The sequence below is a fragment of the Rhinopithecus roxellana genome, chromosome 2, assembly GCF_007565055.1.
Source record: "Rhinopithecus roxellana isolate Shanxi Qingling chromosome 2, ASM756505v1, whole genome shotgun sequence".
NCBI classification, from domain to species: domain Eukaryota; kingdom Metazoa; phylum Chordata; class Mammalia; order Primates; family Cercopithecidae; genus Rhinopithecus; species Rhinopithecus roxellana.
Genome location: NC_044550.1, coordinates 165,543,202 through 165,570,260, shown reverse-complemented (window position 1 = coordinate 165,570,260; position 27,059 = coordinate 165,543,202).

Below are 27,059 nucleotides of genomic sequence, written 5' to 3'. Positions count from 1 at the left end.
TGAGAGTAGAATTCTTACCCCAGAATGCATTATTATAATCATCAAAGCTAAAACAGCTATAATTTTATCGAGCCTTCCTGGGATCCCAGATGGCGTACTGAGCAGTTGACAATATAAGGGGGGAAAAGGCTTTATATTTTCTTTTATAGATGAAGAAACTGCAGTTGAGAGGTCAGAGAGGTTGTTCATCCTAAGGAGCAGAGTTTAAGCATGAGGAACTTATTCAGCTCTCTCTCTCTCTCTCTAACAAGTTGTACAACATTGCCCACCACAAAGAAGAGATTTTCTGGATTCAGTCGCTGCCCAGTGTCCTAATTAAACATGACACTTTCTCAATCATTCTGCCCGAAATTTCTCTGGTATCTTTTCATAAAGACCTTGCTGGCTCAGTCTTCATGCGGTCTCAGTACATTGCATTGTATCTATTAGCTTATGATGCATTACAGCTAACGCAAAACTTAGAGATGTAAAGCAAAAGCCATTTTCTGCATCTCACAATACTGGAGGCTGCACAGATATTTCTTCTGATCTGGTCTCCCATTCATCTGCGCTGTGAGACAAGCTGATGTCTGCACCTGAGATGGTCTCTCTCATACATCTGGCAACTGCCTGGCTGTCAGCTGGGATGCCTTGGTTCTCCTCAGTCTGGCTTCCTGGCTCCAATAGGCTAGCTTAAGCTCTTTCATAGGGCAACCTTAGGGTTCCAAGAACAGCCAAGAGGATAGCCTCAATGCAACAGTACTCCTTACACCTCTGCTTCAGGCATTTTGCTGAAGCCCTGATGACAAAAGCAAGTCACACGGCCAACTCAGATTTACGGGATACCTGATGGAGGTGATTTGCACTGCCACGTAGCACAAGAGAGTGTGCTGCAGACATGAAAAGATTTTTGTGACCAATTTTGCAATGTCTCACAATTAAAATTTGCTATTTTTGTTTTATTTGCTAGTTCACACATTCTGGAAATAATGAAGGTATGGCACTCCTTCTATGTGAACAAGTCTTCTGCAGAAATTCTGAGATCGCTTTCTTCAAAATGTCCTCTGTAGGAGTGTTACCAACGCCTCTGGCTTTGGTTAGAAAAAGATGACTTTCAAGACTTAGCATTGATGGAAAGTCTCTCCTTTATTATTCATAAAATGTTTGTTCCCTGCATCTGCTCAAATGTCTCCACTCCCTCATCCTATCCCCTTCTGAGTATTATAACTGGGGTCGAGAACGATTTCCTGACTATCTTGCTGTGATTCTTCAGTTTCACTGACTTATACTCACTTAAGTGGGCATTACATTAGAACTGGGGTTAATACCTTCTCTATTTCTTTGATAATGAAGTTAGTCATAGCCTCTAAACACAGTTTATTTTTTAATTAACAGACTTTGTTGATTATTTTGAAATTCCAGCATATATAACTCCTCATCAGCCAGAGTCACATACTGCATTACTACCAGCAAATTAATAATAATAATATCATCTACTACGTATTTTCTAAATGCCAGGAAACTTATATGCAATAATTTTGTCCCTTTTATGCCTACTTCCTCATGATGAAGCAGCATCTGAGAAATTATATTGATTTAAAATCAAAGATATGGTTTCAAATTCAACTCTTCCAATTAGTGGCTGAGCAAACCTGTCAGACCTACACATATTTAATCTATAGAAATGGCTGTTCACACACAACTGAAAATGTTACTGTAAAAACGAAATTAGGTAATGTACGTGAGGAAGCATTTTAAGGTGACGAAGAAGAACATATATAATCTTGAGAGTCAGTGTGGTTCAGTGGGAAACTAGAGACTCGAGTTTATAATTAGCTTAGCTGCTTTCTAGTTGGAATGAAAGAGAAACAGGAAAATGAAGAAGATTTAGAAAGTTAAAGCCACTATGCTTTGACTCCGATTTCGACTATACAAAGATTTTTTGAACACATACGACCTGACAGACACCAGGACCACCAGAAATGTACACACTTATAGAAGGTAAATCTGGGATTAATGGGACTTTTACCAAAATAAACAAACAAAAACCAAATAATGATTTTTCAAATAAAATGCAACAGCTAAGTTTCAGTCCTTGGACTAGAATGCTTTCCCCCATGTATCCACACAGTCAATTCCTGAAGTTGCTTTTCTTTAAAGCAGGATTTCCAGTCCTGAGATACGATAAAGGGCCAAAGACTGAGTAGGAAAATACGCAAGAGCCCCTTTTTAATCACGTGCTTTCTTTCTTTCTTACCACACAAACATAAGGGCGTGAATGGGAGGTGGCAACCTCCCATGTAGCTACACTACTTTCATTCCAGTCATCTCTGATTAATTACTGGCTTCAAAACTGTGAGTGAATGCTTGAGCCCCTCCATCCCATCTCTCAGATTTACCCTGCACAAATATTTTCTTGTTCATTAAGCATTCATGAGCATTTCTTCAAAAGCACATTGAATTATTCACACACAAATAGATGTTCAGGAATTATGTAACTGTGAATGTTCAGCACGGTCTGACAGTGGAATGTGCTCTGGTAGTTCAGGAATTCAAGTTCAAATATATTTCCTACCTGAGGAAGAAAGAAAAGATTTGTGCAAGAAGAAAGAGTTTAGCTTTCCCGTAAACAATGTCAGTGAAGATGATGTCTTTGCCTCAGTTTGAAGAATGTAAAATGTAAAATTTTCTATCACAGCATACATATATATATAAAATATATGTGAGTATGTGTATAAATAAATAAATATATAGAGAGACTTGTACATGTAAACATAATCAAATGTGTCTTAATATAGTTTTATGATTTTTAGTAGCAATTTAGTATCTTTGGACAGTTAATGTCCTCTGTGAATCTTTCCTTGAAATGAACAAACATCCACCCCTATTTTCAAAGTGGCATGTCTATGCCTTTTTATAAAGAAGCTGAGAGTGAACATGGTAAATCTAATCACTAAAAGAGAGAGAGAAATCTGCTTACGTATTACTCAAAAATTACTGCTCAATCTTTTTTATTTTTTATTTTTTTGCCAAAAGGCGTAATTTAATAACTTCAATTAAACTTTCAATGAACTTCAATTGAGAGCCTTCCTGGAGGCCTTTTCCTAAACAAACCATGCATAGTGCCACAGAACAGCTTTTTGTTTGGTTTTTATTTTTGTTGTTGTTGTTGTTGTTGTTGTTACTTTTTCTCTTTTCTATTTTTGGTCTCTTTCCAAAGAGAGAGCATATCTAGTGATTGACATTCAGTGAAAGAGGAACCTCCTTACCTGCAAAGAGCTACCTCATTTCTCAATACAATTATTTTTGTAATTACTCTTTTGAGAGGGGGAACCTATATTATAAGAACATAATTGCATTGGAAAACTAATTAGAGATCCTTATTCTTTCAGTATATTTAGGCAGAGAGTTGTATTTGTAAAATCATTTTCTGCCAAAAAAAGTGCTTCTAGCTTCATGCTTCATTTTCATAGAAATCAATATAGAAAGATTGACTTCTCCTTCCCCACAGAATGCAATGAATGTAGATGCTCTCAGGGGTTGGACCAGATACATTCTTATTGAAATTAAGAAACATAATGAGGAGATTCACCAGCTACCGTGTGTTGACACAAGACTCAAAAGAAGCAGGGAGAGAAAAATGAGTGTTTTTGATGCCATCACTTGCGGAATGTGACACCAAGGGCTGGGCTGAGTCTGCAGAAAGATGAGATGAGATGCATCCTCCCAGAACGAAGGTGTTCTCCGGGGTCATCTTGCACTTTTCAGGTGTCTCTATTGATTTTATCTGTAAATTTCAGGTTTATTTCTTTTGGAACCCCCTTTCCACGAGATCTATGGTACAACAGACAAACTGAGGTCTCTGTTCCTTTCCACGACTGAAAGGTCCTTTATCAAATTACTCCATTTTTTTTTTGAATGAGACATATTTCTCCTAACTGAGCCTTCTGCCTCTACGACAGAATAATCTTGCCTACAATGGTAAGCACTATTGGGAGCAAAGCATTTTGTCTGGCATAGTTAACTGTATGCATTAATAAATTCTGAGCAAAACAATGACTGCTTTCTCATTTCAGTTTTTTTTTTTAAGCATCTTCAGAGGATATTCTGTATATCAGCCAAAAAATTGAATCTTTTAATCAACTCATATAAGAAGCGTTTTATTCAATTCCACAAGAATGGTTATTGTGTGTAATAATAAAGGAACTGCTATTTATTGTCTGTGATGTTCCATGAATTAGATAAACAGTATCTCATTTTAATTCCTATAATAGTTGTGTCACATACTAAGATTCTTGCTTGACAGCCTGGAAAATTCAGGTGCAGAGAGGTTAAGAAACATCTTCTGGTTGCATAGAGCTAGAATTAGCATCCCTTCCTCAGAAGATTCGGCACCCCTGCTCAGTGGCTTTCTCCTCACTGCCTTCCAAAATAGGAGAGTAGGGTCATCAGAGACTGTTCACACCAGGTTCCTCTGTTGTACCCAACTCATCTTAGCTCGCTCCCCTGCTGCTTCTTGATAGATTCTATCCATCCCACAACTTACTGAATTAATTACAACCCCGATGGAATGTACTTATGCTACTCCTATCCCTCTCTCATGAGAGCAAGTCCTAACATTATCAGCAGCCTCTATTAGGATGTCTAGGTTTAAAATTTCTTGTTAAGAGGCTGCACTTTTACTTTCCAGGTACTAAGCCCCTACCCTTAATCCCAACCCTGACACAGTCACCTTGTTCTTTTTGGACACATTTCTCAGACTCACTGCCAACCCATATTTCCATGCATCACTATTACTGCAGGTTAAGATGGTAGCTAATTAGCATGACTGATGGGCCCTCTCCTACCCTCCAAAAAATATTACTATGAAAAGACTCACAATAGAATGACTGTTGAAAGTGTTTAACTATGGACAAGGAAGTCCACAGGACAAACTCCAGGAAGTGGTAGTTTGTGATACTGTATTCTACGTAAAGAGACATTGAGAAACACATTCTTGCATCTCTACCAGATGTGCCTGACCTTGAACCAGATCATGGTGGCAGCATGTTGGTGCATCCAGGCCCTCCATGGTTACTGTCCGCTGAGTGTTCCCATGGTAGTCTCACTCTTTCAGCAAAGTGTAACTCAGGAACACAGTCAAGAATCTGTCAGGGACCGTTTTAGCCTTTCACTCTTTAAATCCCAACCTAGCGCTGCCTCAAACACTTTTTGATTGTACTTCCTTTGATACAAAAGAGGAATACTTTCATGTTATCAAAAGTATGCTAATCATAAGGAAAAGCAGTGAAAAATAAAAGCACGAGACAGAATGAGAAGCTCATCTATAGGCAGGGATACCTTTAATTTTAAAGATCTTTTACCATCCGTCAAATTTTTCTCCTGCATTCATTATGTCTCAGGTAAAAAGTGTATTTCTATTTGGGTTTATACAGAATTGGCTCCTGAGACTAGGATTTGAGTCAAAGGGTGTGTCTAGGAATTTGGGAGATGATCCCGGGAAGCACTAGTAAGGGAAGGAGGAAGGTAGATAAATCGGGGTAAGAAGCAAATAAAAGGTGTGTTTTGAAGGAGATTAGCACTTGAGTTGATGTGTGGATAACTTGAGTTCAACTATGCCAGGGAACTCCATAGAGCTTATCACAGAGTTATTCTACCTGGGGATTGAGGAAGTTGGGTTTCTTGTCTTTGAGTTTTTATCTGTCAGTAGTAGGGGGACACTCCCAAAGCAGCAGCCCTCAGTAATTCCATCTTATAGTGAAGGATAAGAAAACGCCCTCAGGTAGAGAGCCCTACCTGCCTGCAGTGAGAGACTGTTGGCAGGTGCTGAGATGATTAGTGACAAGGGAGGTGAGCAGAGCAGCAACAGAACCTGCTATAGTGTGTTATTCTACAAACGGAAATAGAAGCTCTGTTCTGGATGTCTTGCCACCTTTGAGAGGCAGTGTGTAGCAACAGAAAGACTAAAAGCTTAAAAGCATAGAGAACGGACCTCTGTTTGAATCCCAGCTCTGTCAACAAAGAACCACGTATCCCTGGGGAAATTACCTGGTGTTCTCGAGCCTTAGTGAAGGACAGCAACAGCTATATCTCCATGCTGTTTTGATAATTCAGTTAAGGAAAAACTGCAGTTAAAATGCCTGGTCCACAGTAGTTTCTTGCCTTGACAATGTTTCCAGCCCCCCCTCTTTGTGTGATGTCCTGGGTGTGAGGTACTTGCTCCAGGTCCTGCATTGGCTTCTCTAGAAGTTCCCCTAATTCCAGTTCATGAAGCACCCTGTATTAATATGTTTTCAAACTGCTGATAAAGAGATACCCAAAACTGGGCAATTTAAAATAGAAAGAGGTTTAACTGGACTCACAGTTCCACATGGCTGGGGAGGCCTCACAATCATGGCAGAAAGAAGGAGGAGCAAGTCACATTTTACATGGATGGCAGTAGGCAAAGAGAGAGCTTGTGCAGGGAACCCCCATTTTTAAGCCATCAGATCTCATGAGACTTATTCACTATCACAAGAACAGCACAGGAAAGATCCATCCCCATGATTCGATTACCTCCCACATGGGAATTGTGGGAGTTACAATTCAGGATGAGATTTGGGTAGAGACACAGCCAAACCATATCACAGCCCTTTCCCCCAGAGGATCAATTCACAGAATGACCCTATCCCTTCTCATGACACTTCATCCCGTTTTCTCCTGGAAATGAAATATTTTTAATCTTTGAAACCAGCAGAAAACTCAAAGGTAAATGCATTAGTTGCATTTGTACAATATGTCACATACTAATCCAAATGTCCCACTCCAGCAGCAAGACAGGAACCCATATGTTTAGGGTTTCACGATGTTGAGGATAGAAAACAATGTTTCAGATGTTCTTGAGTCAAAGGAGAAAACTGAATTAAGATACCAGTGGTTAAGAAGTGCACAGGGATGGCAGGTGGTTTAAAGGAATATTTGTGTCAGTAAACAAGAGAAGGAAATCTGAATTGCTTATTGAAGCAATGGTAGGACAAAAGCATTTAAAGAAGTTTGCAGTGTGGACCAGTATATGGTGCTTTGGAAGAAGAACTTCCACTATCTTTTTTACAGATATATCCCCCAGCATCTAGAATAGTAGGCAGAGTATAATGTGGCCCACAAAAAGAGTTATTGGGTGAATGAATACATGGGTGAGTTCTCTGAGGCAGTCCCTCTTGAGGGATTTTTGAAAGGGCAACAGTGAAAAAACAGGTCAGGAAGAGTGCTACTGCCTACAAAAGCAGTGGGATATTCGCTCATGCTTTTTACCTTACAAACCATTGCCCTCGTATGCAACAGTAAATTCATTTTCTTATTCCTTTGGCCAATGTGATACTTTGTTAACTCTGCCTATGTATCTTGCGTTTTCATTGTTGGAGGCTTTCCTCCCTTTGGATTATACAAAGTAGTATAGCAGTCCTATGAACTCTTGGTACTCCCAGCTCTCCAGAATACGTTTGAACACACTCCCCCCCGACACACACACACACACATACACACACACACACACACAGACACACACACACAACTGGTCTGGGATGATTTCCAACATAGCAAGATGCCATCTCTGCAAAAACAAACAAAAAAATAGCTGGGTGTGGGGGCACATACCTGTAGTCCTAGTTGCTTGGGAGGCTGAGATGAGAAGACCACTTGAGCCCAGGGGTTCAAAGCTACTATGGGCTATGATTGTGCTATTGCAATCCAGCCTGGGTGACAGAGAAAGACCTTGTCTTAAAATAATAATAATAATAGTAATAATAATAATAAATGAAGTGGTGCTGAAACAACTGGGCATCCACATATAGGAAAAAAAATAATCTAGATACAGATATTCTGCCTTTCATAAAAATTAACTCAAAATCAATCATAGACCTAAATATAAAATGCAAAACTATAAATTCCAGAAGATAACAATAGAGGAAAACTAGATGACCTAGGGAGTGGTCCTGACTTTTTTAGATACAACATTAGAAGCATAATCAATGAAAGAAAAAAATCATTATAAGTTGGACTTCAGTAAATTGTTTAAAACTTCTATTTTGCAAGATAAACTGTTAAGAGAATAGAAAGATGAACTAAAAACTGGAAAATATTTGAAAACACATATTACATAAAAATGACTAGTAATCAAATTATACCAAGAACTCTTTGAAACTCAACAATAAAAAATTAAACAACCCACTTAAAAATGGGGAACAGGCAACTTACTGATATACAGATGACAAAAAAAAAAAAATTGAAAGATGCTCAACATCGTATATCATCAGGGAATTGCAAATTAAAATAAGATACCATGATATCCCTACTAGAATGGCTTATGTTCAAAACACTGACACCACCAATTGCAGCTCAGGATATGGAACAATAGCAGTTCTCATTCATTGTTGGTGCAAATGCAGAATGGCAACTACTTTAGAAGAAAGTTTGTCAGTTTCTTATAAAACTAAAGAAATTCTTTTTTTTTTTTTTTTTTTTTTTTTTTTTTTTTTTTGAAGAGGAGTCTCTCTCTGTCGCCCAGGCTGGAGTGCAGTGGCGTGATCTCGGCTCACTGCAAGCTTCGCCTCCCGGGTTCCCGCCTCCCGGGTTCCCTCAGCCTCCGAGTAGCTGGGACTACAGGCGCCCGCCACCTCGCCCGGCTAGTTTTTTGTATTTTTAGTAGAGACGGGGTTTCACCGTGTTAACCAGGATGGTCTCGATCTCCTGACCTCGTGATCCACCCGTCTCGGCCTCCCAAAGTGCTGGGATTACAGGCTTGAGCCACCGCGCCCGGCCAAACTAAAGAAATTCTAACCATGCAATCCAGCAATTTAGCTCCTTGAGTTTCACTCAAATGAGTTGAAAACTTATGTCCACACAAAAACTTGCACACATATGTTTATGGCAATTTTACTTTCATTTTCCAAACTTGAAAGTAACCAAGACGTTCTTCAATACATGAATTAATGTATGTGGTATATCCATACAATGTAATATTATCCAGAGATAAAGGGTAATAAGCTATATGAAGCCACTAAAAGACATGGAAAAACATTAAATGCATATTGCCAAGTTAAAGAAAACATTCTGAAAAGGATATTGTATGATTCTAACTATATGACATTCTGGAAAAAGCACAATTATGAATACAGTAAAAGTAATTAGTGATTGCCGGGGGTCAGGGGAGAGAGGGAGGTATGAAGAGGAGGTAGAGTGCAGGATATGTTTAGGGCAATGAAACTATTCTGGTGATACTATAATGGAGGGTACATGTTATCTTACATTTTTCGAAAAGCATAGAATGTACAACACCGATGGTAAACTCTATCTAACACAACATTGCTCCATCATTTACAGCAGATGTACCAGATCAGTGCAATATATTAATAACAGGGGATACTGAGGGGATGGGTGTGAGAACATATATGGGAACACTTTGGACTTTTTACTCAAATTTTCTGTAAATCTAAAATTTCTCTAAACATTAAAGTCTATTGAAAATACCACAAACTAATTCACCAAAAGAGTCAGGCAACCATACCTTTTTTGGCTGAAGTTGATTATATCTGTATCTAAGAAAACTGCTCCTTGGATAATTTATATTGTGCATTTCATAACATTTGTAAAAATCACACATATTCAGAAAAGCAAAAAGGAAATAAAATAAAATTCTCATGGAATACCACCAGCCAGATACAAGGTGAATGCTTAGAAATTAATATTATGTATTTCTTTGGGCACTATATATTTCTGACATTTAATTCGATAAGATCTTGCCTTAACAGCGTGTAGGCATCCTGGCACCAAAGACTGCATTTTGCATAAAGTTTATTTCACAACACCATGCATAAAGTCTCTGATAAATACATTTTAACTAATTGATTAATCTATGGGGTACCTCTCTGCAGACATGCTTCAGTGATAACAGATCCTCCTGCCTTCAGTCTCATATTTTAGTTTATGGTTAACTGAGTGAGAAGAATGTGGTTGGATAAGCAGAGTGCTCCACAATTGTCTCAGAAGTGGGGATGATAGAATGGAAAGAGCTAATCAAGCAGATTCTCATCCAAGCCTCCCACTTTTCTGGGCACAGTCCTAAAAAGTAATTCCTCTAAGTCTCATTCTCCTCTTTATAAAACGGGCAATTATTAAAGACGCACCTTCCTGTTCGCAGTAAATCTGGTAATCCTTAATTTTTCATCTCCATACCTTTCTTTAGCTAACGCAGGAAATCTAAATCTCTTAGCTAGACTCTTGCAAAACTAGTTAAGTAGTTTTATTTTTACTCTGCATTTCAGTTTAAACTGCTCTTTCTGACCGAATACGCCACAGAGTTGAAGGCCTGCTATTTATAAACAACGTGACTCTCCTATTTTCAAAGAGACTCTATTTTTAACTTTCGCAAAATCACCAAGATTTTGTGTCTGTTAAAAGAAAAATCATGCAGCAGAGATTTTGAAACTAAAGAGTGGGATGCAAAACTATTTCCTAGAGAATAAAAGCACACACTTTTAATCTTTAAAAGTGCTTTACAGGAAGCTAGGTAACTAGATTACCTACCAGAATGTTAGCTCTGAGAAGGAAACAACAAATGATCTGGTTCACAGCTTCTATTTATGGATGTGGAAACTGAGTACTAGAGAGAAACCTTGTTTAAGGTCACTCAGCTACCCTAATATCAGAACTAGAATGAACACCATAGTGTCTTAGTCCGTTTCACCAAGGAAAAGCAAGTGAATACAATAAACACTGAATGAAGATAACTACTCATGAGATAATGTTATTAATAAGTCATGGTTAAATACACAATTTCCACTATCCTCTTTCTTGATACCAGTGTGGGAAGATTTCCTAACACTGGGACCTCTGAATGGACTTTATTTTCCTAAGGGATAGCTTTAAAGTATATACACATATATAAGTTGGGATACATTTACGTATGGTTTTCCTCTGAACTTTTGTTTCCACGTGCCAGAGAAGTAACAGTACAGTGTTCCAGCCATATTAGGCATCTCTTTCTTTGGACACTTTCTTTATTCTTCTAAGTAAATGCTGGATTCAGGTTTATGCTTGTATATGGGAAAGCATAGGCCAGTCTAGAGTTAATATGGGCACAAGTACACTCTCCCATGATTTCTACTTCTCTGTATTCACTTTTGTTTCCATCACTGCTCTGTGAAATACTTTGGATGGTGAGTTTCAAGTTTAAGCTTAGAGAGAACGAAGCTACCCTGGTCTTAATCCTCAATAAACTCTGTCTCCACACAGTGCATCAGACCTCACTATGATCTCTTGTTTGGGACAAAGATCCAGCTACTGGTAAAGTGTTGTTTTGCCTTTTATTTGCCTTATTATTTAGAGCAATGATTTGCAGAAAGAAGCAGGTAACCAAGACAGGGTATCAGTGTTCCTAGATTCCCTGGAGTAACTCCTTCTATCATTAAATCATCTTAAATCATCTCAAACTTACATTAGATCCAATTGGATCTGTTACGTGGAGCACCTATAATGAATTCATTAGACACTATCTGAGTTGTGTTGTATACATTCTTTCTAATCCTCAGTAGCACTGGAAGAAATAAAACTCTGAGATTAAGGAGTAAAATTCTAGACTATTAGGTTGCAGCGTTCTTACTTCCCAACACGAATGAGATAGAAACAAAGGCTGATATTGAACAAAAGGATACATTTTATTTAATCTTTAATTTAAAATTAATTAACTTATTCAAATTCATTTTAATTCAATCAACACCATCACCAATAACCCTAACAGCATTCGTTAAGGATAATATTATCTATTTTACAGTTGTGGAAATTGAGGCATATGATAATTATATGAGTTGCTCCAAGTCCAACAGTTTTGTTGAGACGTAATGGAGACTGAAACCCAGGGATGGTAATTTCATAAATAACTCTTCCATAACAGCAGTACTCTATATTTGGCTTGAGCAATGATTGATGCTCCCTTTGAGAAAGTGCTTTATAAAGACACACACATTTGTGCATGGTGTGCCTTAAGTTCTGGGAATGCACTACAAATAGGGTAATCAAGCAAAGTCACAGAGAGCCAGCTCAGGAAGAACTAGGAAGTTATTAAGATTTCTCTATCCTGGCCACGTCATGGCTGGGAATAAATAGCAGCTTTCGATAGAGATGTTTGAAAAAAAAATCGGAAGGAGGAGTTGTGACTAACGTTTTATAGATCCCAAGGCTTTCCTGACCAAATGGAAGTTCATGTGCTGTTTAAACAGAAAAAGTCTAGTGACAATCAAAGTATGCGATTGAAACAAGTACCAGCTTCAGTCAATAAAGGTGATTTACTTAAAGTCAATTACTTGAAAGTCAGTGGAATCAATGTTGTTTGTTTTACCTTGAATACTATGCCCTGACTTTTCTGCATTGGGAAAAATGAAAAGGACCCAGGTAAAATGTCACTTCTGTGAAAGCTTTGCTCATCCTATAGTTAGTTACTCATTTACATATCTTGCATATTATTCTGTATTATAAATCTAATAATTTACTCATCATTCTCTGCCTGAGTTAGTTTGGTTTCTACCAGGTAAGCAGCCCTACTATAAGTAATATGAAGTAGAGGTTTGATTTTGGAGGTAAGCCACACATAATTTTGGGAGGTGAAGAAGTCTAAGGGAAGTTGTTCCTTCAGCATCTGGCGGTAGACCTAAAGTCATTGAAGGTCAGTAAAGCCAGCAGTCAGGGAAAATATATAAAAGTGAAACTGGGAACATAAAGGAACAACTGGGGCCGGGCGCGGTGGCTCAAGCCTGTAATCCCAGCACTTTGGGAGGCCGAGACGGGCGGATCACAAGGTCAGGAGATCGAGACCATCCTGGCTAACCCGGTGAAACCCCGTCTCTACTAAAAAATATAAAAAACTAGCCGGGCGAGGTGGCGGGCGCTTGTAGTCCCAGCTAATGTAGTCCCACCTACTCGGGAGGCTGAGGCAGGAGAATGGCGTAAACCCGGGAGGCGGAGCTTGCAGTGAGCTGAGATCCGGCCACTGCACTCCAGCCTGGGCGACAGAGAGAGACTCCGTCTCAAAAAAAAAAAAAAAAAAAGGAACAACTGGAATCTGGAAAGAAAACAAGAACCTCGGAAGGAAACTGGAACCCACATCTTCACTGCCTCCAACATCAGCAATGCAATTGGCCATAAAAAGAAGATGATGTCCTTTGCCACAAGGCTAAATGCTCATCTGGTTCGAGACTTAGAGAAGATGAAAGAAGAAATCCAGCAAAGGTGATGGAGCTACTCCAAGCCCAGCTACTGTCCCATGACAGCAATAACCTCAGCAATAACATGGAAACATGCAATGTTTTTGTCACCAGAAACCAACGTTTGTTGGGTACTAATGGCTCTTACACTTTCACATTCTATATCATGATTAATTTTCCTTGTGTCAAACTTAATCTGGATTTGTATAAGGAAGGGGATTCTGGAAAGGTATAGCTTAATTAACTTGACATGATAAAAACAAAACAAAACTATCTTAGACTACAATCTCAAAGAGATGCTGCGTGCCTTGATTACTTTTTACAACATCTAAAAGTACACAAACTTGTTTCTGAGAGATGGTTCAACTTGTGAAAGTTCAAAAAAGTCAGCCTCCAAATTATGTGACATGCAGTGACGTCTATGTATCCTCCATTTGGATCTGTGATCTGCTATTTCTTGACCAATAGAATATGGCAGAAGTAACACTGTGCCTGTTTTTGGAGTCAAGGCCTAAGGAAAGGCACCTTTCACTTCCTGTTTCTTGGAATATTTGCTCTTAGAACTCAGCTATGCTGGAGGAAAGTCCAAGCTACATGGTGAGGCTGTGTATAAATGATCCACCTATTAGCTCCAGCTGAAGTCCCAGTGGATCACCTGCTAGACATGAAAGTGCAGAGGCCTTTGCAATGTCTTGAACTTAGCAACTGTCTGGCTGAAACTGAAACGTTAACTTGGGGATAATTTGTTATAAAAATAGATATTTGGAATAAATTACAATACTAAATGTGATATGCTACCATAATTTTTAAAAATTGACATTGGCTTTGAGATTGAGCAATGGGGAAGAGATAGAAAGACCTTGAGGAGGCTGCTAATAAAAGCCTAAAATATTTCAAGAGTGCTGTCATAGAGGGCTTAGAGGAAAGTAAAAATGGGATAATGTTTGTGGAAGCTGGAGGAAAGAGGATGCTGGTGTGGTGGCAAAAAGTCTACCAACACTGTCACTTGTGTTAATGTCATAATTAGGAAATGCAACTAAAGATCTCAAGGATCTAGTTAAGATTTCCAGCCAGTGTGTTGGTAAAATGCTAAATAAAAAGCACTCGGGGCTTGCTGTGTTTTAAATTAAAGCTGTTTTCAATTCCCAGTCTCTCCAGACAGCAAACGATTCTAAAATTACACATGGCTTAGGTCAAAGATCAAATACAGGGTAGGATGTTCTGTCACCTGATAATAATTTAAGCAGTGGCTCACGAAAACTTTCAAACAAATAAAAGAGCCTCTGAGGATTTTAAGGTGACACCTCACAGGTCCTTTCCATTAAACAAGAGAGCTTCCAAAAATTTATTTTCTAACAACGGCTTCACAAGAAACTCAAGGTGGAGAAGAACTTTCCTAAAAGAGCTTTGTGATTTGGCTAAGTCTAATGGAGTGAACCCACATAAGAGAAAAAAACTTCACAAAGATTTTAAAATAAATTTCTGGTGGAAGCACCACCTACTTGGAAGAAAAGAAATAGAGGCTGTATAAAATGAAAAGGGTGTTGGGAAGCAGGCTGAGAAGTCTCATTCGTTGCAAAGTCAATTTTCTTATGAAAAATGATGAATGACTTATAGGAAGGAACCACGAACTTTGAGCACAGAGCCAAAGTTTGAAAGAATCACTGTTATGAAGGAGTAAAGGGCCCTACAGAACATGTGTCTGGCTGGATTTCAGAATTGCTATGGACCAGTAACTGTTTGTGCTTTCTGTTTTCTCTTTTTCTAAGACAGAGTCAGTAGCAGTTATTCTGTATCTGTTCCACAATTGGATTTTGAGTGTGGTGTGGAGCAGGGATGGAGGCAGTGGTCAGATGACTTGTCTCCAGTTTATACAATTTTAGATTGAGAGAAATCAGAAGCCGAGGATCTGCACTTTAAGAAACTAATTTAAATAAAAATATTTGAACCTTGAGGATGAGTCTGACACCAATATGCTATTAAATTCTTAAGAGATCTTGGGAATGAGTATATTTTGCATCTTGGAGAAATGTTCATAATTTGAAGTTGGTGGCCAGACTCTGGTGGTTTTAAAAACTTACTGTGATATTCTTTGTTATTTTTCCTATTGAGGAATGGGCTCTATGTTCCCTTGAAACTGGGCTCTGTGACTGTGGTTCTAATAGATTACAGCCAAAGGGACCCTCTGACAGCTTTCAGGCCCAGGCTACAGGAACTTAGTTACTTTGACTTCCTGCTCTTGGGATAGTGACTATTGAAACCCAGGTACCTTGTTTTAAGGACACACCTGTTACCTGGTAAGTCCATAGGTAGGTGTTCCATTCCTAGTTTTGATGCCTACCAGTAGTCAATGTCAACAAGCAGGCATGTGTTATAGAGGCTTTTGGCATAACTTCAGTACTACTCACTGTCTAGCTAAAAATGCACAAAAAGTAAGAAACACCAAGCTGAACATAAACCCCAGAATTTTGAGAGGTACTAATAAATAATTATGATTATTTTAAGCCTTAAGTTATGAAGAAATTTATTACACAACAATAAATAGCTAGAGTAGCAATTAATTATGTTTCATGAATGAATGAAATAACTAGTGATAAACTCAAAGTTTTTTACTAGTAATCACATTTTGTGAAATGCTTAAAGTAATGTCCTGGTGAAGAAACTGAATACTCAAAGGTCAACTAATTTTTTTCTAAGATATGAAATTAAGTTATTTTCTTTAATTTTCCATTCTCATCTATTTCCTACTGTATCACTGAGAAACCGTACTTATCACAAATGACACATTGATTAAGAATTTTGTCTGTGATTTTCATTATGCAAATATGGACTGGTCCTTCTTTAGAGTGCTGAAAATGTAATCTGGATGCACTAGGAAATAAGTAGAATATAGAAGAATAGCTAGATTTGCCAAAAAATTTTTAATGTATACATAAATTTGTGACTCAGTTGTCTTTTGTTTTAATGTAAATCAAGTGATGACAATACATGTTTACTATATGCATTTTATTTTTCCAGGATACAACACTTAAAATATGCTTTTTTCCTCCAGGACTCAATCTTCCAATTAGGGATTAAGATTATAAAAATGTGAAATAGGTTCATGCAGTATCATGTACAGGAAGGTAAATTATACTCAAAATCAGAAAACTTTTGTTCTTGATCAAGGACTGGCAAAAAAAAAAAAAAAAAAGAGTCAGATAGTAAATAATTTAGGCATGGCAATACCTACCATCTCTGTTGCAGCTCCTCATCTCTGCTGTTCTAGTGTGAAAGCAGCCACAGACAGGAGGAAAATGAATGAGTGAAGCTGTGTTCCCTTAAAACTTTGTATTCAAAAGCAGGTGGCCAACTGGATTGAGCCTGCTGGTAGTAGTTTGCTTCCTCTTGTTTTAGACTTTACCTTGCCATTGGTTAGCTGTGTAACCCAAGGAAAAATCAAGCTCAGAGCTTCATTTTTCTTATCAGTAAAGTAAGAATAATATTAGCAACCTCCTTGACATTCCCAGTATGAGGAGAAACAAGAAAATACTTGGAAACTTCTTTGGAACTGTCTATTGTGTGGTAGACATGTTAAGTTACTTGCCATTATTATATTTTTTTCAAGTCTCCTGGCTCTATTCTTTTAGCTATTTTTCTGTACCTTCTTGTGAAATAGGAAATCACGGTTACTCCTTTACATTTTGGGTTGGCAAGAAATTTTGGGGGTGTGGGCATCTCTGGCTCTCTTGGTCTTAATATTCTAAGCAGCATCTTCATTCCATGGCTTTTGATATGCTGTTTTATCAATTGTCCTTCCCTGCCTCTGTTATCTAAATTAGCTGTCACCACTTTCTTTGTTATACCCTGCTTCATTTTCTTTATAGTACTTATCACAGAAATTATCTTGTTCTTGTAAATCTTGGCCTCATAATTATCTGTCAGCCCCGTTATGATATCAATTTGATTATTTTCTGATTCACTTGGTAATATGTCCTCAGCACTGAGGAATGTATTTGCCATATATTACAGGTTTGACACACATTTGTTGAATGAATTAAATGAATGAAACGTGCAATATTATCTCATCCTACAGGCAAAAGTAGAAGTTCTTCTGTGTATCTGGCCTAGCCACTCTAGTTTCTGGAGTCTGGATCAGATATTTTACTTTCATATCACTTAGCAGATTACATATATCTACTATAATATTTAAGATTTTATAAGAACATTGATGGAAAGTAATTGGAAATGCTTTCAGTATTAAATAAAAAGTATGCACTGTGCATTTCACTTGAGCATAATCATCTATCTGGTGCTTAATGATATTATTTACAGAAAGTGTCTCATTTCTGCTTATTTGGTTATTACGGTTCAACAACCGCCTGCTTTATCAGCTGCATATCTGCAGACCATCTGCCAATATGGTGTTTTCCAAATGCCTTATATACAGTAGCTGTCAATCTTCCGTGTATATGTATCTCTTTCTCTGTGTGTGTGTGACTTGATTCTCTCTAGGAAGGTAGTGAGGCTCAGGGACCACTTTTTTTTTTTTAATTGAATGTGCACTAGCCAAATTGAGTTTAAGCTGAAGACTGATTGCCTTTTGCAGAGAAACATAGATACTGTTGCACCATGTAACACAGTCACTCACTCACACTGGATAAAGTAGATCAGAATTTCACTCAGAATCCATTTCAGCACCAGTAATACGTTGGCACAAAAGCCTCAGTGTTCATTACATGCTTACTGAACCTAACACAGATTTTCTGAAGGACGCTGAAAAATAGAAACAAGAGCAGGTTGCCCGGTCACCTTTAAACCAGATTTTTTTAAAAAGTTGTATTCCTAAAGACTAAGGAGGTGTAGGTCTTCACGAAAGGTGTAGAAAATCTGCTTTGTGTCTTTCCCATCTTTAAATGTTGATGATCTAGTGAAAAGTCAGATGTTTAGGGTTTTCTTCTTTAACAGAACTGCGGTGAAGAGTCAACAGCTTTAACATAGATGATATGTGAGTTCCATATAGTTAGAGAAAGCAAAGGAAATTGTTTTTTATATGTTCTTGCCATTTTTTTTTTTTTTTTTGGCCTCCTCTCTGTTTCTAATTTAATCTGGCAGCACTCTCTGAAGGTGTGGTAAGAGATAAAGCGTGACGGTTGTTTGGGCTGGCTTGCCAAGTGATTTGAAAGGCTTCTTAAGGATTTTGAATGCTGTCTTGAAGGTAACTGGTAGACACTGACAGGTTTTAGGCAGTAAATTACTTTGTCAAATTTACAATTTAAAAGCTACCTCTGGCTACAGTGTGGGAGATAAATTGGAGTATGCTGAGAATAAAAGCAAGAAGATGATTTGGGAGCCTGCTGCCACTGTCTATAAGAACCATAGTATCTCTGAAATAGCAAACAGGAATCCTGTGAAGAGAGTGGGGAAGAGCCCAGTGTTGAGAAAAGTGGTTTTGGGGAAAACTCTTCTCAGCAGTGGCTTTTGAGCAGAGCCTGGCATCTACTTTGGTTTACTAGTATGTCCCAAGCTCTAACTGCTACCCACTGAAACTCTACCACCCCAAGGTGGGGAAGGGTCTGCAGAAGTTAACCTGATCAGTGTCTATTCTGAAATCACTAAAAGGAAAATTGCTTTGAGTCTTAGCTTGGTCCAAAGAAGCTCAGTTCAGATGTTTGCTAGTTCTTTACATTCAGATTGTGAATACAACTCAGTGTATTTAAGGGACACACACACACACACACACACATACACACACCCAACCTGCAAGTCCCATGCATTGTGTGCTAAATATGGAACAGGCTGGCACAACCACCAAGATGGGAGTTATCCACCCCTGTAAATTCCTACCTTGGACGCTGCTCCTCTCAGATCCTATACTGTCTCTTCCCTAACAGCCACTGGAATGTCACTAGAACGTGATGAGGGCAGGGCAGGAAGCTGAGTCAAAAATCTCAGGGAAGCTAAAACATGGTGGAATTTATAAACCTTAGGATTCATATCTTAGGTGGGGTTGGGCTGTGTGATCTAAAATGGGAAGCACTGAGTCACTGCATTTTGAATAATGACTGGAGGCTCATCTCACAGTATTCACTTCAGTTACAACTGAGGGCTTCTGAATCTCTGATTTCTAAACACCATGGTTTCGCATCATATACACATATGATTTATGTGATTAAACTATGCATGCTGGCAAATAATGACAGGATAATAATCATGATACTGATAATGATAATGAAGAGGGAGAGAGATGGAATATGACAATGAATAGAGCACAGGTGATCATTTCTGTTTCTCTGATTGAGTGTGACAAGTAAGAGAGGAATGTGCTGTTGCTTCAGTTGTCTGATTCTTATAGTAAATATTCATATTTTTTCCTGTTTCACACATTCCTTAGAAGAAAATTAACAATGTCTTCTACGGCTCAAGGAAACAGAGACCAATTTGTATGTATACAGGAGGGAAAGCTTATTGTGTTAGGTGGATGAAAAAATCATAGTGTTTAATTTTGTACCTTCCCAAAAGATTTTGGGGAGTCATTTCAGCTTATACAATTTTAGCTGTATTTGTTGATTTTTAGAACCTAATGTTACTCAGACAAGGTTAATAGTCTTTTACATATTTGCCACAGACTTTTGGGGTACTCTTCATTTTCAGTATCACAATCGATTGTCATGAACTCTGAATTACAGCAGATAATATTTCCATTTTGCAGATAAGAATCCTGAGACTCAGAGAGATAAGAAAATTGTCAACCAATTAATAATTCAGAGCTAGGACCATCATTAGGATTTCATGGAAGTATCTTTTACTCTTGACCTGATGTTCTGCTCTAGAATCTTGCTTTGTAGCCCTGGAGGTTTCATCCTCCATTTGAATGAGTGATGTTCAGGTTCCTATCTTCGAAGGGCATATTGTTCCCAGAAAACCAGTCCTCAGAACCCACACATGATGACTTTTACTAAGACATCTATCGGATGGTCTCAGTGAGAAGCCTAATTAAGTCCTTATTTTAGAAATCAGCCCTATGAAGTCAAAATCAGCAAGTTTTAGTAAGACGAAAAGTCAAAAAAGAGGCCATCTTAGAAGACTGTGTTCTTGACTTGCCTCTGTCTCTGATTAGCTTATGTTATTCTGGAGAAGTTATATGCCTCAGTTTCCTCCTTGGTACATGGAGAAGTAATGTCCTTCTGGCTTATCTAGTAAAATGATGTGGTATTTAAATTAGATAGCATTTGCAAGACTGTTTCATAAAGGTAGGGTACTGTAACGTAAAAGATCTAGCCACCTGTAAGGGATACGTTACCCAGAATCCACTTTGGCTCTTCTGACCAGTGTCTTTCCCACCCCTGGAAGGCATCTTTTTTCAAATTTCCCTTCTGTAGAGTGCCATACAGCAGCAGCAGCAGGAAGAAACAGCCACGGATATTTGGAAAAGAATAGAAAAATAGAACTCCCTCCTGAAACTTACTTGGAAACTTGCTATTCATTTATTCATTCATTTATCTATTCATCATATATTTAATGAAAACCTATTCTGTACAAAGCTAATATATGGAAATGAAAAGAGTCTCTGCCTCAAAAGACATGGTCTAGCAGAGAGAGTATGCATGTACATAAGCTACTTAAAAACAGGTGAATATGAGTGTCCATGTGTGGGCATGAGTGTGGGTGCACACACTTCTTAGGAAAAAGCCATTGTGAGATGGTAGGTCATAGCTCACCAGACTGGCAAGACTTTCTTGAGAAGGACACCCTTCTGTGGAATCTGCAGGATGAACGTAGTAGTCCAGATAAAACGGAAGAGAAATGAATCCCAGGAGAACAATCCCTTCTTCCTCCTTATGAGTAGTGATGACGCCATAGCAGCAAGTTTGAGATGTCTGTGCATTATGACATTGAATCCTCACAAGCCTCCTGGAAAGTAAGTATTGTACTGTTTATAAGAACAAGAACACATTCAGGAAAAGCAACATATCTGGGCTACTCAGCGGGTGAATGGCTGGAATGTGTAACCAGATCTTTGTGAAGCCCAAGGCCATAATGTTAACCACTATGATTCAAAATTTCCAAGCAGATGCTCCAAAGTGTTTTGTTTAGAATGACACAATCAGAAAGTGGTCAAGCTAGAAATCACAGCCACTTCTGTCTGGCTCTAAACCTTGTTCCCTAAACTCTGTGCTGATCTGAAAACACACGTGCAAATGCTAGAATTTGAGAATATCCCTTTTTGGAGGCAAAATAATTCTGTTAATTTGCTAGGGCTGCCATCACAAAGGACCACAGGTTGGGTGGCTTAAATAACAGAATTATATTTTTTCATAGTTCCAGAGGCCAGAAGTTCCAGATCAAGGTGTCAGTAAGGTTGGCTCCTTATGAAGATGTTGAGGGAAGATCAGTTACGTGTCTCATCCCTGGCTTCTGATGATTTTCTGGCAATCTTCTGTATTTCTTAACTTGTTAGGAGCGTCACCCTAATCCTTGCCCCCTTCATCTTCACATAGTATTCTCTTTGTGTGGCTGTCTCTGTGTCTAAATTTCTCCTCCTTATAAAGACACCGTAGTCTTGGATTGGAGGCCTACTCTACTCCACTACAACCCCATCATAACTAAATATATCTGTAATGACCCTGTCTCCAAATACGGTCCTATTCTGAGGTATTTAGTACTAAGACTTCAACATATGAATTTCTGGGGACACAATTCAACCTTTACCAGTTACCCTCCATTGTTGAAGCACTCGATGCATGTAGAAAATCTGCAAGAAATTCAGGCTGAGAGACAAATGAGCATCCCGAAGATCTTATTGTAGTCTCGCTAAGGAGTTCGTTCTGTATATGACAACAAACAGAATTTTCTGTTTGCAGAGAGAAGACTCAGCTTGCAAGTCTTGGGCTGCAGCTGCTTCCACTAAAGTAAGAGTGCTACCCTTGAGCACATCACAGCCTTGGTTCCTCCCCTCCCCAGGTTCCGTGAGGACACAAACAGGAGAACTTGACTGACAGCCATTATGCATAATTGACTAAGCAAGAATCTAACTTCTGGCTTGCTCTCCCTCTGCATATAGGATCCTCACGGGGGCGCTGTTCCAGGAATATGCCTGCCAGGCCCAGTCCTGGGCCACCTGTGTGTCTTGAATCATTCATTACCAGGTGTCCTCAACTCAACTTGCAAAATTGAAGTGTCTTAAGTGAATTAAAGAACTCTGCAGAGAAGAGGCATGGTGCCTCCAGCAAAGCCTTGTGTGAGAGGGACAATGATCAGGTTCAGGCTTTGGGGCAAAAAGAATTAATGAGCTTCAGTTGGAGTGACACTCTGACTTGCTGTTGTCAGGACATCACCCCACATTACCCCTCATCTTCTGTCTCCCACAGAAGGCCTCGCTTCCAAGCTGGATTTGAGTCACTATCATTATCCTCTGAACAGACTTTCTCACAGTTCTTTTTTGCAGACAGTAACATACTGGGGTTTATTTTAGATATCACCAACTTGGAGTTTATTTTGGATTCCAGAAGTTTACATTTAGGTCTGCGAAAACGCACAACCTGCAGGGGTGGGTGGATGTGTATGTGTGTGTGCGTGCGCGCGTGCGCGTGAAACCCATCAACTTTCTTTAATAACTCTGAATATGAGTTATTTCAGAATATTTTCAATGGATTGCTAATGTTGTGCCAAAATTAAAATGAAATTTTAAACCAAAAGAACTTACAGATGAATTGCAGAGCTCATTTGCTTTTTACCACATTCTTTCAATTGTGATTTTTTTATTCATATATATGTGTGTGTGTGTATAGATATGTATATATTTGCCACATTTTAGTTTCTAAAGCTTTATTTCTGGTCATTGTAAGAAACAGCATTGGCTGAGTGTGGTATGTTCTCATCTTCATAACAATTCTGTAGGTTAGGTCAGTTTCTTAGAAATTAGAAAACAGAGGCTCAAAGAGAGATGACTTAAGTTGCTGAAGGCCATTTGGCAGGAGAGTGGCAGAGGAGGTATTGCGATGATGCTTCCTTGTGTCGAGGCTTGTGCTGTTTTCATTACACACTGTTTCCTCAGGGCTCTATGGTTAGGCACAGTGTGTAGAAGGGCACTCCCTAATGGAAGTTCCCAAACGAACCTGTGTGCCACCCCGTGGAATTGAATGAAGCTATGTGGTGGATAGAATCCTCAGATAGGTTGAAGAAGTTAAAATACGAACTCCTCAGACACATTCCACCAAATTGTATTTGGCAACAAGCACTGAGAATGCAAATTTTCTGTGCACATACCCCACACGTTTGCAATGATTGGTCAATGATGTGATACACAGTTGTAGCAGATCTATCATTAGATTTGAATGCAGAATGCCTGGAGTTTTGCTCTGGCTCTGTTATTAGCTTGGTATTTTAAAGCAAAGCAGTTCATCTCTCTGGGTCTTAACGTTTGCATTTGTAAAATGAGGAAAAAAATCATTTCATTGTGAGAATAACATATCAATAATTTAAAGCAATTTAAATTTAATTTAATTTAATATCAAATAATTTAAAGCAACCCATGATAAAGTATAAATGAGCCTTTAGTCTTCCTGAAAAGTCAGATGTAGAATAAACTTTCACTTATTGAATCACATTTTCCTCCCATAAGTTCCATCATTTCAATAAGGTGTTCAAAAAGGGGAAAAATATCTGGACTTTAACATGGAATAAGAATAACATTTAAGAATGGCTTAATACTGGATTCAGAAAGGATTCATCTGTTATAGTTCCATAGTTCTGTGCTTGCCATTTTCCTTCAATACTCTATCAAAGAATTAATGACATTCAAAATCAATCCACTTGCACTTTGCACATATTTTAAATATCCATTAAAACAAGTAGAACCAAGTCAATAAATATTTTTCTTAACACTGCTACCAACTGCAGTTTCATTAGCTATAGTCACACTTAACCTTCATATAGCAGGCCCAGGGTCTCCTAATTTCTTAGTCAATCTTGGCAAAGCCTGACATTATATAGGAGTCTTGGCTAGGTGTGATTCACAGTTGATTATTGGTTCAAATCCAGAGATGTAATATTAAATTTTGTAGTATAACTCCAAATGCCTATGGGTAAGCCTCTCGTCTACCTTTCTGAGCATGGCGTACTTCCCTATACCCCTTCAAATGTACTTACCCCATCTCTTGCATTTCTTGACTATCTTTTCAGGTTTTGCCTGAATATAAATTCCTTGTCTATTACTCAGACCTCCAATCTAGATCTCATTACCTCCATCTCTTTGGCACTTCATACTACTTCTTGTAACCTCTGGCATTACCTTGCAATACCAGTGGAATCCTTTTCCAAATTAGACAGGCCACCTTGAGCAAGAACCAGCCTTATCTTGAAAACAAGACTTCTCAGATTCTCCCAGATCTGTATCTTCTTTTCTAATTCTTCTGGACTACATTATGACCTGGATGCTATCTCTTCTCATTTATTCAAGTTTTTCACTTCAGCAATTCTTTTCTCTCCTGTGTCATCACTGTTTTTTTCTTTCTGTTAGTTCATTCACATCAACATAACAGCATGCAATATTATCGTAAAACAACAGAACAAAATCTTTGGTTTCATATGGCTTCTGGCTCCAGTCCCATTCCACTGCTTGTTTACAGTAAAGCTCTTTAAAAAGTGTTTTCTTTACTCACTCTTCATTTGCACGTCTCCTTTTTCTTGAACCCATTATTAACCCACCAGATCTTGAAAAATGTTCTTGTCTGTCTCCTAGTCCCTTCTCTGTTACTAAGTCCAGCAGCTAATATTCTCCTTGCATACCCTATCACAGCATAATGTAGTGGTCTATCTCATCTGAGACTATATTCCTTTTTTAGCTCTCAAGATACCACTCTCAATTCTCTTTGTACCTTACTTTTCCTGCTCACTTTCCTCTACTAGACTATGTTCATTTCTTCATTCTCTACACACAAGATCGCCAATGGGTTATACCTGGTTTCTCTCTCTATCTCTTTATCTCTCTCCACCCTGAGGTTTATTGTGATGCCACTGTAATGCCATTTCTAGTCAGAATAAAACTCACCTTTTCTTGATGTTTGGTTTATAACATTTGACGGACACATTCAGGTACCAACCACCACAAAGGGGATGTAGAACCCCCAAAAAATTCTTGAGTGCTCTGTTGGAATCATTCTCCTTCATCTGTGCAAGCCCATTGCAATAACTGATATATTTTTATATGTCCATCATTTTCATTCTCCAGGATGTCATATAATCAGAATCATCAGGACCATATTGTAGTTTTAAATCTGGCTTCTGTTTAATACAGTGCATTTGAGATGTATCCCTTTTTTTTTTTCATGTATTCTTTGCTTGCTAAATCAATTACCTTATATGGATGTACCATATTCTATCTATTCCCTACTTGATAGATACTTGGGTTGTGTCTGGTTTTTGGCAATTATAATATGAGCACTTTCACATACATTATTTGTTTTTGTTTGAACATGTATTTTCATTTTTCCCTGATAAATACTTAAAAGTAGTAGAATTAATGGATAATATTATAAGTGTGTGTTTATAAGAAAATACCAAACTGTTTTCCTAAGTTGCTATACCATTTTTCATTCTCACTAACCATGAGAGTTCATGTTGCTTTATATTTTTATATTATACCATTTTCGCATTCTCACTAGCCATGACTGAGAGCTCCTGTTGCTTTAAATCAGCTTGGTACTGCCAATTTATTTCATATATGAGAATTGACTTTAAATATTAGAATTGGTATATTGTGCCAACCTAAAGTTATACAAGTTATACAGATTATGTTCTCTTTTTTCCTAAGTGTTTTATAGTTTTAAGTTACATATTTATATCTATGATTAATTATGAGTTTATTTTTTATATGGTGTGATCTATGAGTAGAGGACTTGTTTTGCCTTATTTTCTGTTTGTTTGTTTGTTTGAGACGGAGACTCACTCTGTCGCCCAGGCTGGAGTGCAGTGGCGCCATCCCGGCTCACTGCAACCTCTGGCTCCCAGGTTCAAGTGATTCTCCAGCCTCAGCCTCCTGAGTAGCTGAGATTACAGGCATGTGCCACCACAGCTGGCTAATTTTTGTGTTTTTAGTAGAGATAGAGTTTCACCGTGTTGGTCAGGCTTAATGCACAGTTGCTCCAGCCTTATTTATTGAAAAGACTAACAGTTTTCCACTATATTGTCTTGTATTTGTTGAAAATAAATTGATCAAAGTAGATCAATTGAATTCCCTTGATCATACATTTAGTCTTTAATTCAGAACATAGCAAAACCTGCCCCATTGCCTCTTTTTATGTGATTCAAAATTTAAAAATTTCTGTTACGTTTTTAAATACTAAGAAAACCAAAAGATGAATAATATTTTATGACACTTGAAAATTGTGTGAAATTCAAATTTTAGTTTCTATAAGGTTTGATTAGGACATACTCATACTTATTGGTTTATATATTGTTTATGGGTACTTTCACATTAAATAGCACTGTAATTGTGACAGAAAACCTATGGCCCAAATAGCTAAAATATTTACTCTCTGATATATCAATAAAATATTTACCAACCCCTATTTTCCCTGATACGACACATTCTTTTTTTTTTTTTTTTTAATGGAGACAGAGTCTCGATCTGTCACCCAGGCTGGAGTGAGGTGGTATAATCTGGGCTCACTGCAGCCTCCGCCTCCCGAGTTCAAGAGATTCTCCTGCCTCAGCTCCCGAGTGGCTGGGATTACAGGCGCCTGCCACCATGCCCGGCTAATTTTTGTCATTTTAGTAGAGATGGGGTTTTGCCATCTTGGCCAGGCTGCTCTTGAACTCCTGACCTCAGGTGATCTGCCAGCCTTGGCCTCCAAAATGCTGGGATTA